General features: G+C 38.3%; 1 pseudogene; it reads left to right on the top strand.

The window, feature by feature from the left end:
- The window catches only part of LOC115668203 (disease resistance protein L6-like), a 55,003-nt pseudogene that overhangs the window by 16,072 nt on the left and 24,188 nt on the right, over positions 1–14,743 (top strand).

Here is a 14,743-nt window from a genome sequence, read left to right on the forward strand (position 1 = left end):
TGAGGCGTGTTTCCGCGGGTCATGGGAAAGTGAGAATGGGCCTGAGGCGTGTTTACGCGAGCTGTGAGAATGAGCCTGAGGCGTGTTTATGCGGGTTGTGAGAATGAGCCTGAGGCGTGTTTATGCGGGCTGTGAGAATGAGCCTGAGGTGTGTTGACGCGAGCTGTGAGAATAGGCCTAAGGCGTGTTTACGCGGGCTGTGAGAATAGGCCTGAGGCGTGTTGACGCGGGCTGTGGGAAAGGACCTAAGGCCTGTTTACGTGGGTTGTGGATAGTTGGATGGACGTGCATGTGGAATGTGCTTGATTGAATTGGGTGAACGCACGTGTGTATGGCGCTCGAATGATTGTGATATGTGCTCGGGGCTATTTTTACGTTATAGTGTTTGACCAATATGCAGAGTTGGTGTGTGATTGGAGGTGAGGTAAGTATGTCTATGTGTATTCCAATTTGTCGTTGGTTAAATTGCATGTTGAGACTTGTCTGGGTACGCATTGGCCTATGTGGGGTTTAGGGGTATGCTTATTGAGATTTATCTCATTCCCCGTTGTTAAACATTTTCAAGTTTGGAGTGACGAATAGTCGTCACGTGCGGTTCAGAGACCGGAAGTGACCTTGGGCATTTGATGCTTCGTCTCATCTTTGGATTCCCCTCTCTTATATAGTATAGTAGGCTACCCAACCACTGTTCCCTTTTGATGTTGTGTATTTGTGAATGCTGTAGTGCTACCCTTTGGTCATTATTTTATTGTCTGGGTTATTTAAATTTCGCTTCCGCTTGCATACGACTTTGGGTGTTTCGTTTGGGTCGGCGACGCGTTCTGGGACGTCGCGATCAATACGGCCATTGAAGGGGTGTTGCGAACCCGTTGGAGTTCAGGGCGCGACAGGCACAATGCAAAGAGACAGGGCTTGGATGTATAATAAGAACTTACCTGGACGTCGAGGATTGACCGATGAGTTTCGTACTGGGTTGAAACTATTTTTAGGCTTTGCTAGTAGTAAATATGAGTTCATAGATGGAAATAAATTAAGGTGTCCGTGTAAAAAGTGCAGTAATGGTAAATTTCATGTGTGTGATAAAGTTAGAGATTATCTTTGTAGATTTGGGTTTACTCCGAACTATTATAATTAGACTTGCCATGGTAAACCATTTATATCCGATGAAGGATATCGAAGAAGTAACCAATTTTTAGTTAGGGAAGAATGTAGCTATTATGACCAATTGAACCCATACGAGAGGATGGTGATTGATGCAGCTGGTCAGAATTTTATTTCAGAATCGAACCATGCAAGTACTAGTTTTACTCCTACACTTGAACAAGTGGGTACTAGTCATGCATCACAATTGGAAGAGATAGGAGCAACGGGTTTTGATGAGAATATGTGTAATGGAACTTTTCCATCTAATCAGTTCCGGGAAGTGTTGAAAGCAGCAGATGAACCTATATGGGCAGGTTGTGACAACCACATTAAGTTATTAGTGATAGCAAGACTGTTAAATATCAAGGCAGAGCATAATGTGTCTGCGGATTGCTTCAACTCTTTTGTTGAAGTAATGCGGAAAACAATGCCTCGTGATAACATCATGCCAAGTGATTTTTATGATATGAAAAAGCTAGTGAATAACTTAGGTCTTCCGGTTGTAAGGATTGATGTATGTAGTAGGGGTTGTATGTTATATTGGAGAGATGATGAAAATGCAGAATCTTGCAAATTCTGTAGCCAACCTAGGTACAAGATTAACAGGAGGCAGGGTCATAATCAGAAACGTAGACCCTGCAAGCAAATATTTTATCTGCCCTTAATCTCCAAATTGCAAAGGCTTTATGCGTCTTAAGCCACTGCTGAACACATGACTTGGCATGCAAATCATGAAACAGAAGAGGGTCTAATGTGTCATCCTTCAGATACAGAGGCATGAAAACATTTTGATAGAACATACCCTGAGTTTGCGATAGAGCCTCGAAACATCAGGTTAGGTCTCTGTGCTGATAGATTTGCCCCATTTGGGAAATCAGGAAAAAGTTATTCATGTTGGCCAGTTATCTTAATGCCGTACAATCTTCTACCTAGTATGTGCATGAAAACACCTTATATGTTTTTGACATTGATCGTGACTGGCCCGCAAAATCCGAAAAAGTTAATAGATGTTTATATACAACCATTGAATGAAGAGTTACAACGGCTATGGGATGAAGGTGTCCTTACATATGATGTTTCTACCGATCAAATATTTGTAATGAATGTTGCTCTTTTTTGGACGATAAATGACTTTCCAGCTTACGGAATGTTTTTTGGATGGAGTACAGCTGGGATCTTAGGATATCCGATATGTTTGGAGAGATCAAAGTCATTTAGATTAAAACATGGAAAGAAGCCTAACTATTTTAACTATCACAGACAATTTTTATCGATAAATCAAACATTCAGAAGGAATAAAAAAGAGTTCATCAAGAATAGGACTGAAAGAACACCTCCACCATTGAGAGTGGGTGTAGGACTTTCCAACTGTTGTTCAGAACCCTCACGGCATGACTATTGCATACAGAAGTACACATAAGTGGACTAAACGCAGTATATTTTGGGATCTACCATATTGGAAGGCCCATCTTATTCATCATAATCTTGACGTCATGCACATAGAAAAGAATATTTTCGACAATGTCATAAATACTGTGATGGATATCACTAGAAAAATAAAAGACAACTTGATCGCAAGAAAATATATGAGAGATATTTGTGATCGGCCAACACTAGATGTGGATTCAAGAAGCAGGGGACCAAAACCAAAAGCAGTTTATACATTGGATAAGGAGCAGAGATGAGTTGTTTGTCAATGGTTGAAATCTGTGCAGTTTCCTGATGGATATGCTTCGAACCTCGAGAGATGTGTTGATTTCAAAGAATGCAAGTTAACAGATTTGAAGAGTCACGATTGTCACATATTTATGGAAAGACTAATTACAATAGCTTTCAAGGAAGTTCTACCGAACTTTGTATGGGGTGCCATTACAAAGTTAAGTAATTTCCTGTATGATATTTGCTCGACAGTGTTAAAAGCATCACACATGGAGAAACTAAAGAGAGATATTCCAATTATTCTTTGCAACTTAGAAAGGATATTTCCTCCATCGTTTTTTAATTCGATGGAGCATTTCTTAGTTCACTTACCTTATAAGGCCAAAGTTGCAGGTCCCGTCCAATTTTGATGGATGTATCCATTTGAGAGGTAAAATTTTTTAAAAAATAAAGTTCAAATTACTTTATTATATATTATGTTCCGATAAGCTTCTTTCTATTGTAACTAGATTCTTATATCATTTGAAGAAAAAAGTGAAGAATAAGGCATGTGTTGAAGCTTCAATTTGTAATGCATATATTATGGAAGAAGTGACAACATTTGCATCATACTATTTTGAGCCGCATGTGCAGTGTAAGAGGCAGAGAGCAGGCAGAAATGATGAGGGCCCCATTGATCCCAATTGCAAATCATTCTCTATTTTCAATTATTTGGGTCGACCAAGCGGGGCATGTAAGTTTCGTTACTTAACAGGCGAAGAATGGCATGCAGTCCATACATATATTTTACTGAACTATCCAGAAGTTGAGCGATACTTCGAGTAAGTGTAAATTTGCAAATATATGTATTGTGTGTCAAATATTTGCTAATATATAAATGGTATTTATTACTAGGATTTTCCAAACTTCAATGTATGGACTACCACCAAATGAGTTTGACCGTTTGTGCGATGAACAATTTGCAGCATGGTTCAAAACATATGTAAGTTGCCTATGGATCAAAACCAAGTTATTAATATTTTATACATCATTTATTAAAATATATATTATTGACTTTGCGTGTGTAACCTTAGGTTCACAGTAATCATGATGAACTTGAAGAGCAAGGATTGCTATATTATCTGTCATGGGGTCTAAAGTTAAGAGTACGAAGTTGGCCAGCATATTTCATAAACGGATATAATTTTCATACTCAAGAATATGGAATGGGAAAAGCCACAATGAATAGTGGTATGTGTGTTCGGTCATCCAATGGTGGCAGTTCAAAAGAAAATTTTTATGACTTGTTGGATGAAATTATAGAAATAGAGTACCATGGACCATTAATGTTAAGTGCAAGTGGTTCGACCCCGTCAAAGGAATGAATGGGCATACGAAGTTTAATTTGGTTAAAATAAATCACAAGAAAAGATATATGAAATATGAATCATTTGTCTTAGCACAATAAGCAATTCAAGTATGTTATGCATCATATCCTAGTTTGAAACGTGACAAAGCTGATTGGTGGGCTGTATGTAAAATCAAAGCACGGAGAAAAATCGAGGAACACTGGAAGGATAGAGCTTATCAATAAGAGGAAGTTTGTAACACGGTTGAAACTGAGGAATATAACATTCCAACTTTACGAGATCCATGTGGAGTAATGATAGATGTGGATCCAACTGAAATTTGCGAATTAGATGTAGAAGATGGTACAGAATCTGATTTTGAGACAGATGATGAAGATAATGCTCATGAAGAAGATGAAGATCAAGATCAAGACGAGAACGAAGATGCAGATTAAGACGAAGACGAAGACGAAGGAGAAGACGAAGACGAAGACGAACATGAAGATTAAAATTTTTGTGACAAAACACTAATGATGTGTAATTATTATTGCGACATGTGATATTTTGGTTGTCATAATTATTATTATTGTTCTTGTTATTATTGTTATTGTTATTATTATTATTGTTGTTGTTGATTATTCTTGTTAATGTAATTGATCGTCGGAAAATTTATTGCTAAATGACGACAAGTCAAATATTATTCGTGCGATGACATTTGCGATATTCTATTTTCCATTAGATTTTGATCGTCACTAATTTCGTCACCCATTTTGCGACAAAAACTTATTTCATCGAAGAAATAGCCACGGAAGTGAAATTCATGGCCATTTTTCGAATTCGTCGCAAATTAGCTATGGATTCGAAAATGGCTGCGAATTTCGAATCCGTCACAAATTTGAGTAAAATTCGAAAATGACCTTTATCAACATTTCCGTCGGAAATTTGCGACGGATTCGAAAAAGGCATTTATCAACATTTCCATCGCAAATTCGCGACGGATTCCAAAATGGCCTTTATCCACATTTCCGTCGCAAAATCAGTCGCAAATTTGCGACGGATTTTGCGACAGATTCCAAAAAATGGCCGCGAATGTGGAATCCGTCGCGACATCCATCTCAAATTTGCGACGAATTCGAAATTCGCTGCCATTTTTCGAATCCGTCGCAAATTTGCGACGGACTCCAAAAATGGCCATTTTACATTTCTGTCGCAAATTTGCGACGGATTCCAAAAATAAAGGCTATTTTCGAATCCGTCGCAAATTTGCGACGGATTTTGTGACGGAAATGTAAAATGGCCTTTATTTTTGGAATCTGTCGCAAAATTGCGACGGATTTTGCGACAAAAATGTAAAAAAGGCCGCGAATTACGAATCCGTCGCAAAATCCATCGCAAATTTGCGACGAATTCGAAAATGGCCTTTATTTTCAAATCTGTCGCAAATTTGCGACGGAAATGTAAAATGGCCTTTATTTTTGGAATCCGTCGCAAATTTGCGACGGAAATGTAAAAAAGGCCGCGAATTTCGAATCCGTCGCAAATTTGCGACGGATTCGAAAATGGCCTTTATTTTCGAATCCGTCGCAAAATCTGTCGCAATTGCGACAGATTTTGCGACGGAAATGTAAAATGGCCATTTTTGGAGTCCGTCGCAAAATCCTTCGCAAATTTGCGACGGAAATGTAAAAAAGGTCACGAATTTCGAATCCGTCGCAAATTGGCCTTTGTTTTTGGAATCCGTCGCAAATTTGCGACGGAAATGTAAAATGGCCTTTATTTTTGGAATCCGTCACAAATTTGCGACGGATTCCACATTCGCGCACGTTTGACTTTTTGCTTCTCTCTCTCTCCCTCACCCCCCCCCCCCGGTCACGTCCACTCACCCCCTCTGCATGGCAGACCTTTCCCTCCCCCCTCTCTCTCTTCCTTTTTCTCTTCTTCTTCTTCTTCTTCCCTTTCTTCTTCTTTTTCTATCTCTCTCTCTTCCGTCCAGCCGTTCGCCTCTGCCCAGCTGCGCCGCCCGCCCACCGCCGTGCCCCCCTCTGTCGACTGCCTTCCCCCTCCCCTCCGCGAGCAAGCAGCAGCTCTATCGCCGCCGTGTCCGCCGCAACCCCGCGCTGCCCAGCCGCCGTACGTTGTCCCCATCGCCAGACCGCCAGCTCGCCGTCACCGTTGTCGCCTGCACACCCGGCAGCTCGCAACCGCAAGTGTCGCTGCTCCGCCTGCGTGCTCGCCGCTCGTCGGCGCCCAGCTTGCCCGCGCGCCTCGCCCGAGCTCGTGGTCGTCGCCATCGCTGCCCAGCAACCGCCCGACGCCGTCGCCGCCCAACAGCTGCGAGTGTCGTCGCTCCGCCCGCATGCTCGCCGCTCGCCTGGCCGAGCTCGCCGCCACCCAGCTCGTCCGCGCGCCTCACCCGAGCTCGTAGCCGTTGCCGCCCAGCAGCCGCCCAACGCCGTCGTCGCCCAGCTCCACCGTCGTTCGCCGTCGCCGCTGAGTACCCCTGTTCTGGCCGAGCCTCCATCGCCTGCTCGCTCGTCGCCGCCGAGCCGTTGTCGTCACCTGCGCGCCCAGTAGCTCACCCGTGGCCGAGCCGTCGCCCGTGGCCTAGCCTCTCGCCCAGCCGCTCGCCTAGCCACTCGCCCGTCCGTCGCCCAGCTCGCCCGGCCACTCGCCCGGCCGTGGCCAAGCGCCGTGCCGAGCGCCTGGCCGACTAGCCGCTACTTGCGCCCACGCCCGCCCTGAGCCCGCCACTGGCCGACCGGCCATTTTGCCCCATTGTTTTGTTTTTCTTGGCCTTGAACCAAGTAAGCGACTCCCTAAACCCTACCTAGTATAATGGGTATTAATCGGACTTGTTTAGGGATTGTTTAGTGTCTGATTGGTTGGCTAAGTTAGGGGCTAATTTCAGGATTGTATGTGGCTTTGATTGATGTTCGCCTGGTTAATTTGTCGATCATGTGGCTGATTAAGCGTTCATTGACGATCGTGTGGTTGATTAGGGTGTGCATGGAATGTATTCCGGAACAGAATGACGATCGTATGGTTGATTAAGCGTTTTTTCAGAAAATACATAAAAATTGAAAAATTCTAGAAAAATTCATAAAAATTTCTAGAAAATAAAAAAAAGTCAGATTTCGGGAAAATATGAAATTTGGTGAATTTTTTTAAAAAAATAAAAAAAAATCAAAAATTGCAAAACTTCACAGAATGGCTTAGAACACATGTGGCCACCCACTTTAAGTGAAATTTAAATTTTTTGAGGTGCCCAAAAAAAATCAAAAATTTCAAAACTTCACAAAATGTCTTAAAATACCTGTGGCCACCCACTTTGAGTGCAATTTAAATTTTTTGAGGTGCCAAAAAAAAAGAAAAATAATAAAAAAATAAAAATTTTCAAAACTTCACAAAATGGCTTAAAATACCTGTGGCCACCCACTTTGAGTGAAATTTAAATTTTTTGAGATGCCCAAAAAAAATAAAAAAAATAAAAAATTTCAAAACTTCACAAAATGGCTTAGAATACCTGTGGCCACCCACTTTGAGTGAAATTTAAATTTTTTTAGGCCCCAAAAAAAAATTAAAAAAAATAAAAATTTCAAAACTTCACAGAATGGCTTATAATACCTATAGCCACCCATTTTAAGTAAAATTTAAATTTTTTTAGGTGCAAAAAAAATCAACAAATCAAAACAGATTTCTGTTCCAGAAATCAATTTCTGGAGCAGAAAAAAATTTCGAGAACGAAGATCATGTGCTTAAAAGTTTTTCAACTGTTCATATGTCTTCCACACATGATCGAAATTTTGAAATGAAAATCTATTTTACCAGATTGTTTTGGTGGAGACGACCGTTGAGGAGCCGCTTCAGAAGGCACTTGCTTGTTTGATTCTATGTCGGATGAGTCTGTAAGATCCATGTATTTTGGACTTTCTGTAGACTTGGATTTTCTATTAATAATTTTGGACGATCTTCTCTTGAATGGCATGATGATTCATAAGGGTTTTAGAGAAGAAAGATTGTGAACGAAGAGGAAGAAAGTCTGAAGAGGTTGGGAGAGTTGGGAAAGAACAGTCAGGTTCCTATTCGGGTTTTTAAAAGGTAGACGGTTTTTTTGAAATAAAACTGTTTTTGGAAGTTATATATATTGAGATCCGATTTTATAGAAATATTTTAAGCACACTCAATCAATCAAATAACATTATTTCACAAAATAATATTGTAAGGATACGTGCCCAATTTTCTTCCAAAAATAAAATATTCCCTCCAAAATTTGAAATAAATATTTTACCTTCCTTCTGAGTTGTATCGGTCAAACTTTGGTAATCTGAGTCTAAGTGATTCCTGCCTTAAAAAATTCTTCAAGCAAAAGGGTAAGTGATACATAATTTATTTCGATTAAATTCATAAGAAGATTTATCTAAAGGTTTTATGAATATATCTGCTAATTGATTGTTAGAATCAGTGAATTGAATATTCACTTCACCGTTTTGAACATGGTCTCTGATGAAGTGATGTTTGATTTCAATGTGCTTGGCTCTTGAATGAATAATTGGATTATTTGTTAGATTTATAGCACTTGTGTTGTCACATTTGATTGCAACACTTCAATCTTTAATCCCAAAATCTTACAGTTGTTGTTTCATCCACAAAATCTAAGCATAATAGCTTCCCAAAGCCATATATTCTGTGTCTGCTGTAGATAGTGCAATTGTTCTTTGTTTCTTTGAGTATCATGATACCAACATATTTCAAAGTAATTGGCAAGTTCCTGAAGTGCTTTTCCTGTCCACTTTATAGCCAGCAAGGTCAGCATCATAATAACCAAAAAGTGTAAAGTATGGTCCCTTTGAATACCATAGACCTAACATTGGATATGTTCCAATGTATTTGATTATTCTCTTTACTGCTGTAAGATGTGATTCATTTGAGTCAGATTGGAATCTAGTGCACATACAGACACTAAATAAAATGTCAGGTCTAGATGCAGTAAAATATAGTAATAATCTTATCATACTTCTATACACCTTCTGATCAACCTGTTTACCATTCTCATCCTTATCCAATTTGGACGAATGAGACTGTTTTCTTGCTGTTCTGTAATCAAACTTCTTCACAATTTCTTTTGCATACTTTTCTTGGTAGATAAAGGTATCATCCTTTGTCTGTTTCACTTGTAGTCCAAGAAAGAAGGTTAGTTCTCCCATCATGCTCATTTCGAACTCATTCTGCATGCACTTTGAAAATTCCTTGCAAAGCACTTCATTAGAGAATCCAAATATAATATCATCCACATAAATTTGAATAATTAAAAAATCTTTACCTTTTCTCTTAATGAACAAGGTTGTATCAACTTTACCTTTCATAAAGTCATTTTGCAGAAGAAAATTACTTAACCGCTCATATACCAAACAAGAGGTGCTTGTTTCTGACCATAAAGTGCATTTTTAAGCTTGTAAACATAGTTAGACTTTCTTGGTTCTTCAAAACCAAGGGGTTATTCTACATATACTTCTTTTTTGATGTAGCCATTTAAGAATGCACTTTTCACATCCATTTGAAACAGTTTAAAGTTATGAAACAAGCATAAGCTAAAAGTAGCCTTATGGCTTATAACCTGGCAACCGGTGCATAGGTTTCATCATAATTATGCCTTCTTCTTGTGAGTAGCCTTTTGCTACAAACCTTGTTTTGTTCCGGGTAACTTTTCCCTTGTCATCCAGTTTGTTTCTGAATACCCATCTTGTTCTAATTACTGGATGATTTTTGGGTCTTGACACAAGTTCCCATACTTCATTGAGTCTGAATTGATGAAGTACTTCCCGCATTGCTTCTATCCAGCTTTCTTCTGAAAGTGCTTCATCAATTCCTTTTGCTTCTATCTCAGATATTAATACCTTGGCATTGATATTTTCCTTGCGTTTGGAACGAGTTTTGATGCCATCTTCTACTTCTCTAATGATGAGATTCTTCAGATGACTAGATTTTTGTTTCTAGTTTCTATTAAATCTTTCCTTCTGAGTATGATCAGATTATGAAGATTCTGGTTGATTCTGAGTGATCGATGAATCTTCCTTTCTTTCTTCAACAAATTCAATGATCTTTGGAGAGTCTTGTTGGGCTTCAGGCATTTCTTGAGCATTGTGAGATGGTTCGGATTCATCCTTTTGAGTCTGAGTACTCTCATCAAATCTCATGTTCATTGTTTCTTCCACAGTCTGAGAATTTTTGTTGAAGACATTGTATGCTTTGCTTGTTGTGGAATATCCGAGGAAAAATTCTTCATCTGCTTTCTCATCAAACTTTCTAAAGCAATCATTTGGATTTTTGAGTGTAAAGCACTTACAACCAAACACATGAAAATATGAAATACTGGGTTTTCTACCTTTGTAAAGCTCATATAGGGTTTTATCAATAATAAGACTTAGAAAAACTCTATTGATAATATAACAAGCTGTTGAAACTGCTTCTGCCCAAAAATGATATGGAATCTTGCTTTCAATCAAAAGAGTTTTTGCCATTTCTTGTAAAGAACGATTTTTCCATTCCACAACACCATTTTGTTCTGGTGTATAAGAAGTAGAAAAATTGTGTTGAAAGCCATTTTCCTCATAAAAATCTGAAAAACTTTGGTTTTCAAATTCTCCCTCATGATCATTTTTTATGCTGGAAATGGTATAACCCTTTTCATTTTGAACTTTTCTTGCAAATTTTGAGAAATATGAAAGAGCTTCATTTTTATGTGCAAGAAAGAATACCCAAGTGAATCTAGTAAAATCATCAACAATAACTAAACAATACTTATTACCACTAATACTTTGAGTTCTGGTTGGTCCAAACAGATCCATATGTAGAAGCTGCAGAGCACGATTAGTAGAAATATGATGTATAGATTTAAAAGAGCTTCTGACTTGTTTCCCTAAAGTGCAGGCTACACACTATTTTGTTTTCTTGTACTTTAAATCTGGTAGACCTCGAACAAGTTTTTTGTTTGATATCTTTGAAATTTATTTCATACTGATGTGCCCCAATCTTCTATACCATTGGCCTTCATCTTCCTTGATATAAATTAAGCATTGAGTGGAATCAAAATTTACATCTAGAAGATAGATATTACCATATCTTCGTCCTGTGAAGGTTTGAGAGCAACCTTTGCTTGTTCTAGAACATATATTCTCTTGAAAGTTGATTCTGAAGCCTGTGTCACATAGTTGACTTATGCTTATCAGATTGTAGTTAAGACCTTTCACCAATGAGACATCATTGATTATAAGTCCTCCAATCTCAATGGCTCCTTTTCCAACAATTTTTCCTTTGTTGTTTCTTCCAAAGGAAACACTTCCACCATTTAGATTTTGAAATTTGATAAACATGGTTGGATCTCCTGTCGTATGTCTTGAATAGCCATTGTCCAAGTATCATTTTCTCTTTCTCTTGCTAGTAACCTGCAAAAATCATATACATTCAAGTTTTCTTTGATACCTAGATTTGTTTGGGTCCTTGAGAGTTAGTGGTATAGGCTATTTTAACAAAATTTCTCCGAATTGGTCTCCAGACCTTAGGACATTCATTCTCAAAGTGCTGTGGATCTCTATATTTTGAGCACTTAAGTGCACTTCGGCCAACAGATTTTACAAAATTCCTTTGAAAGTGATTTTTGTAAGCTTGTCTAGGAGGTCTTTGCCTTAATCTCTCCTTGACTTTTGAAAGATCCATTAAATGATCACTTTCCTTAACAAAATCGAGACCTGATTTGTTATAATAACGAATTTGTATGGAAAGAATATGTTCCAGCGTTTTTGAACCACTTGAAAATTTGGAAGTAATATCAGAAAACTTCATTTTCAAAACAGAATTTTTTCCGGCAAGTAAATCTCGATTTTCCTTGATTTGATGAAATTCTTTTTGTAGAAAATCGATTTTGTCCTTTTGAGAAATATCCTGCTCCCTTAGCACAAAATTTTCCTTTTTCAGTTCGAAGATTCTCTTAAGAGCAGCCTTAAATTCAGAACATAATTCATCAATATAATTTGATACTTCAATTAGAATTTCAGGATACTTTACCTCGATTTCAACTTCAGTGTTAGAATCTGAGTATGAATTTGAGTCTAAGTCTGAGTCTGATCTAGCCATCAGACAGAAGTTTACAATGTCTTATCATTGTTTTCACATTCTATGTCACTCCAAGTTTCTGCTTTTAGGGCTTTCTTTGCCTTTTCATATTTTCTCTTCTTTTTCTTCAAGAGTGGACAGTTTGGTTTAATGTGTCCACGCTTCCTGCAATAGAAGCAAATTACTTCCTTTGCTTTCTCTGTCTCATTAGGGATCTTCTTCTTCTCAAATGGCTTCTTCCCTTTGAAGTTTCTTCCTTTCTTTTTCATCTTATTATACTTCTTTATGAAGAGAGCTAGTTCTTCATCATCAATATCCTCTTTTTCTGAATCTGCATCATCAGAATCAATATTAGATTTTAAAGTAATTAACTTATTACCTCTGGATTTGTTCTTTTCATTCAGTTATTCAGTTTTATATGACTGAAGAGTTCCAATTAGTTCATTCATTGATAGAGGCATGATCCTTTGAGTCTTTCGAAGTGAGGTTTTTATGTTGTCCCACTCCTTTGATAATCCCCTCAGAAGCTTGTTCACTTTCATTGCATCTGAGACTGGTTGTCCTTGATATGCAAGACCATTTACTATATCAATAAATCTGTCATACATATGAGCAACTGATTCTCCTGACTTCATTCTAAAGGATTCATAATGCCCGAGTAATAGGTTGATCTGGGTTTCTTTTGCTCGATCTGTTCCTTCATATGTAGTGTAGAGAGTGTCCCATATATCCTTTGCTGATTCATAAGAAGCAATTTGCTTATATTCAATAGGTGCTAAAGCATAGTAAAAAGAATAAATTGCTTTTAAATCTAAAGCTTCTCTTTTTGATATCTCAGTTTGAGATAATGGAGCTTCGTCTGATTTGCTTTCGTTTAACTTTTCTTTTGAAGCAGATGCAGGTGTAGAAGACTTTGGATTGACTCCTCTGATGACAACATCCCACTGCATGTGATTAACTAATTTAATGATTGCCTTCATCTTGTTTTTCCAGACATTGTATTCCTTGCCATTGAAATATGGTGGTTTGGAATTGCTTTGTCCTTCAATGAGACCTGGAGCACTCATGCTAGCCATAAAGATCGTTAGCTTAGAAGTAAAACACTTCAATAAACGAGCAACCTGCTCTGATACTAATTGATGTAGCTAGCAAGGATCACCTAGAGGGGGGTGAAAAGGTGATTTTAATGATTTTAATCAATTTAAAGCGGAAACAATTGATCACCAGTAAAGTCTGAATAATGTTCAGATTTTGAGTAGTTTATATAGATAATGTGCTAGTGTGTAGTATGTAAAATAAGAGTTTAGGGATAAAAAAACTGCATACAAGAAGTTATAGTGGTTCGGCTTAGATCAGTCCTACGTCCACTTTCCCACGCTTACAGCCTATTGGCTGGATTTCAATATGTGATCAAGAAGTATTACAAGTTCTGAGTGATATCACTCAGTGAATGATAGAACTCTCTATCTCACACAATTACTCTTACAAAATATCCCTTAAGATCTCAGTGTTTGACTTACGAAAGACAAGTGATAGAATCGGAGTATGCTCAGACTTTAGACTTGTTGATTCTTGATTTTGTTCAATACCTTCTGCTCCTTGCTAATCTCCTTTTATACTCTTCCACTTCCAAACTAGCCGTTGGATAGTCTTCAGAGGAAATCCATGCCAGATCACTAGCCGTTATTTTGGTTCTGAGTAGTTTCAGAGTCTGAGTAACTTTTAGTTTTTGCTTCACATCCAGAATTTAAGTCAGTGTGGGTCTTCAGTAGGGTCTGAAGCTTTCAAAAGTAAAGTATGAAGTTCTTCATCTACTTAATATATCGTCTGAGTGACTTTTTCAGTAAAGTCCGAACTTCTCGTTCTGAAAGCCGTAAAGTCTGAAATTTTTCTTCTAGTCCTCGTTTAGTTTGAGTGTCCATAAATTTTAGTTCTCTCGAAATAGCCATTTCCAGAATATATCTTCCTAGATCAAAATACTTTAGAGTACGTGTTAGACTTACAAAATTAACATGGATAGTTTTGTCAACTTCAAAATCTATTAGGAGGTTTCCTCAGCAACATCAAGCCAAACCATTATAAACTCTAGTGTTTTGTTATTTGTCTCTCTGATCCTATTTACTTATTGATTGATAGAAGCACCATACTACACTGTTGAATATCATCAGAATCGGCTTATATTAACACTATGTTTTTCCCGGTCGCATTTATATCGCACTTGACACTTTTAATTCCGTAATATTTTGTCAAGTATCTTGAAGTCATCTATTCACCCCCCTCTAAGTGATACTTTTGGCCAACATCACCTTGTATTTTTCCAATTTGTTAAATGTCATCCTGTACTATCTTTTTGGCCAATGTGGACCTTGAACAAAGAGGCCACGTTATGGTTGTAGTGTCACGCCCCGTACTCTACCGGAACGCAACATCCCGTCGACGGTCGATCATGGTGCAACGCTCCCAGGAAGCATTGCCGACCCAACGCCCAATCAGAGATCAAACAC

This window comes from Syzygium oleosum, unplaced genomic scaffold (assembly GCF_021117445.2).
Source record: "Syzygium oleosum isolate NSW1041296 unplaced genomic scaffold, Sole_v2.1 Sole_v2.16, whole genome shotgun sequence".
NCBI lineage: Eukaryota > Viridiplantae > Streptophyta > Magnoliopsida > Myrtales > Myrtaceae > Syzygium > Syzygium oleosum.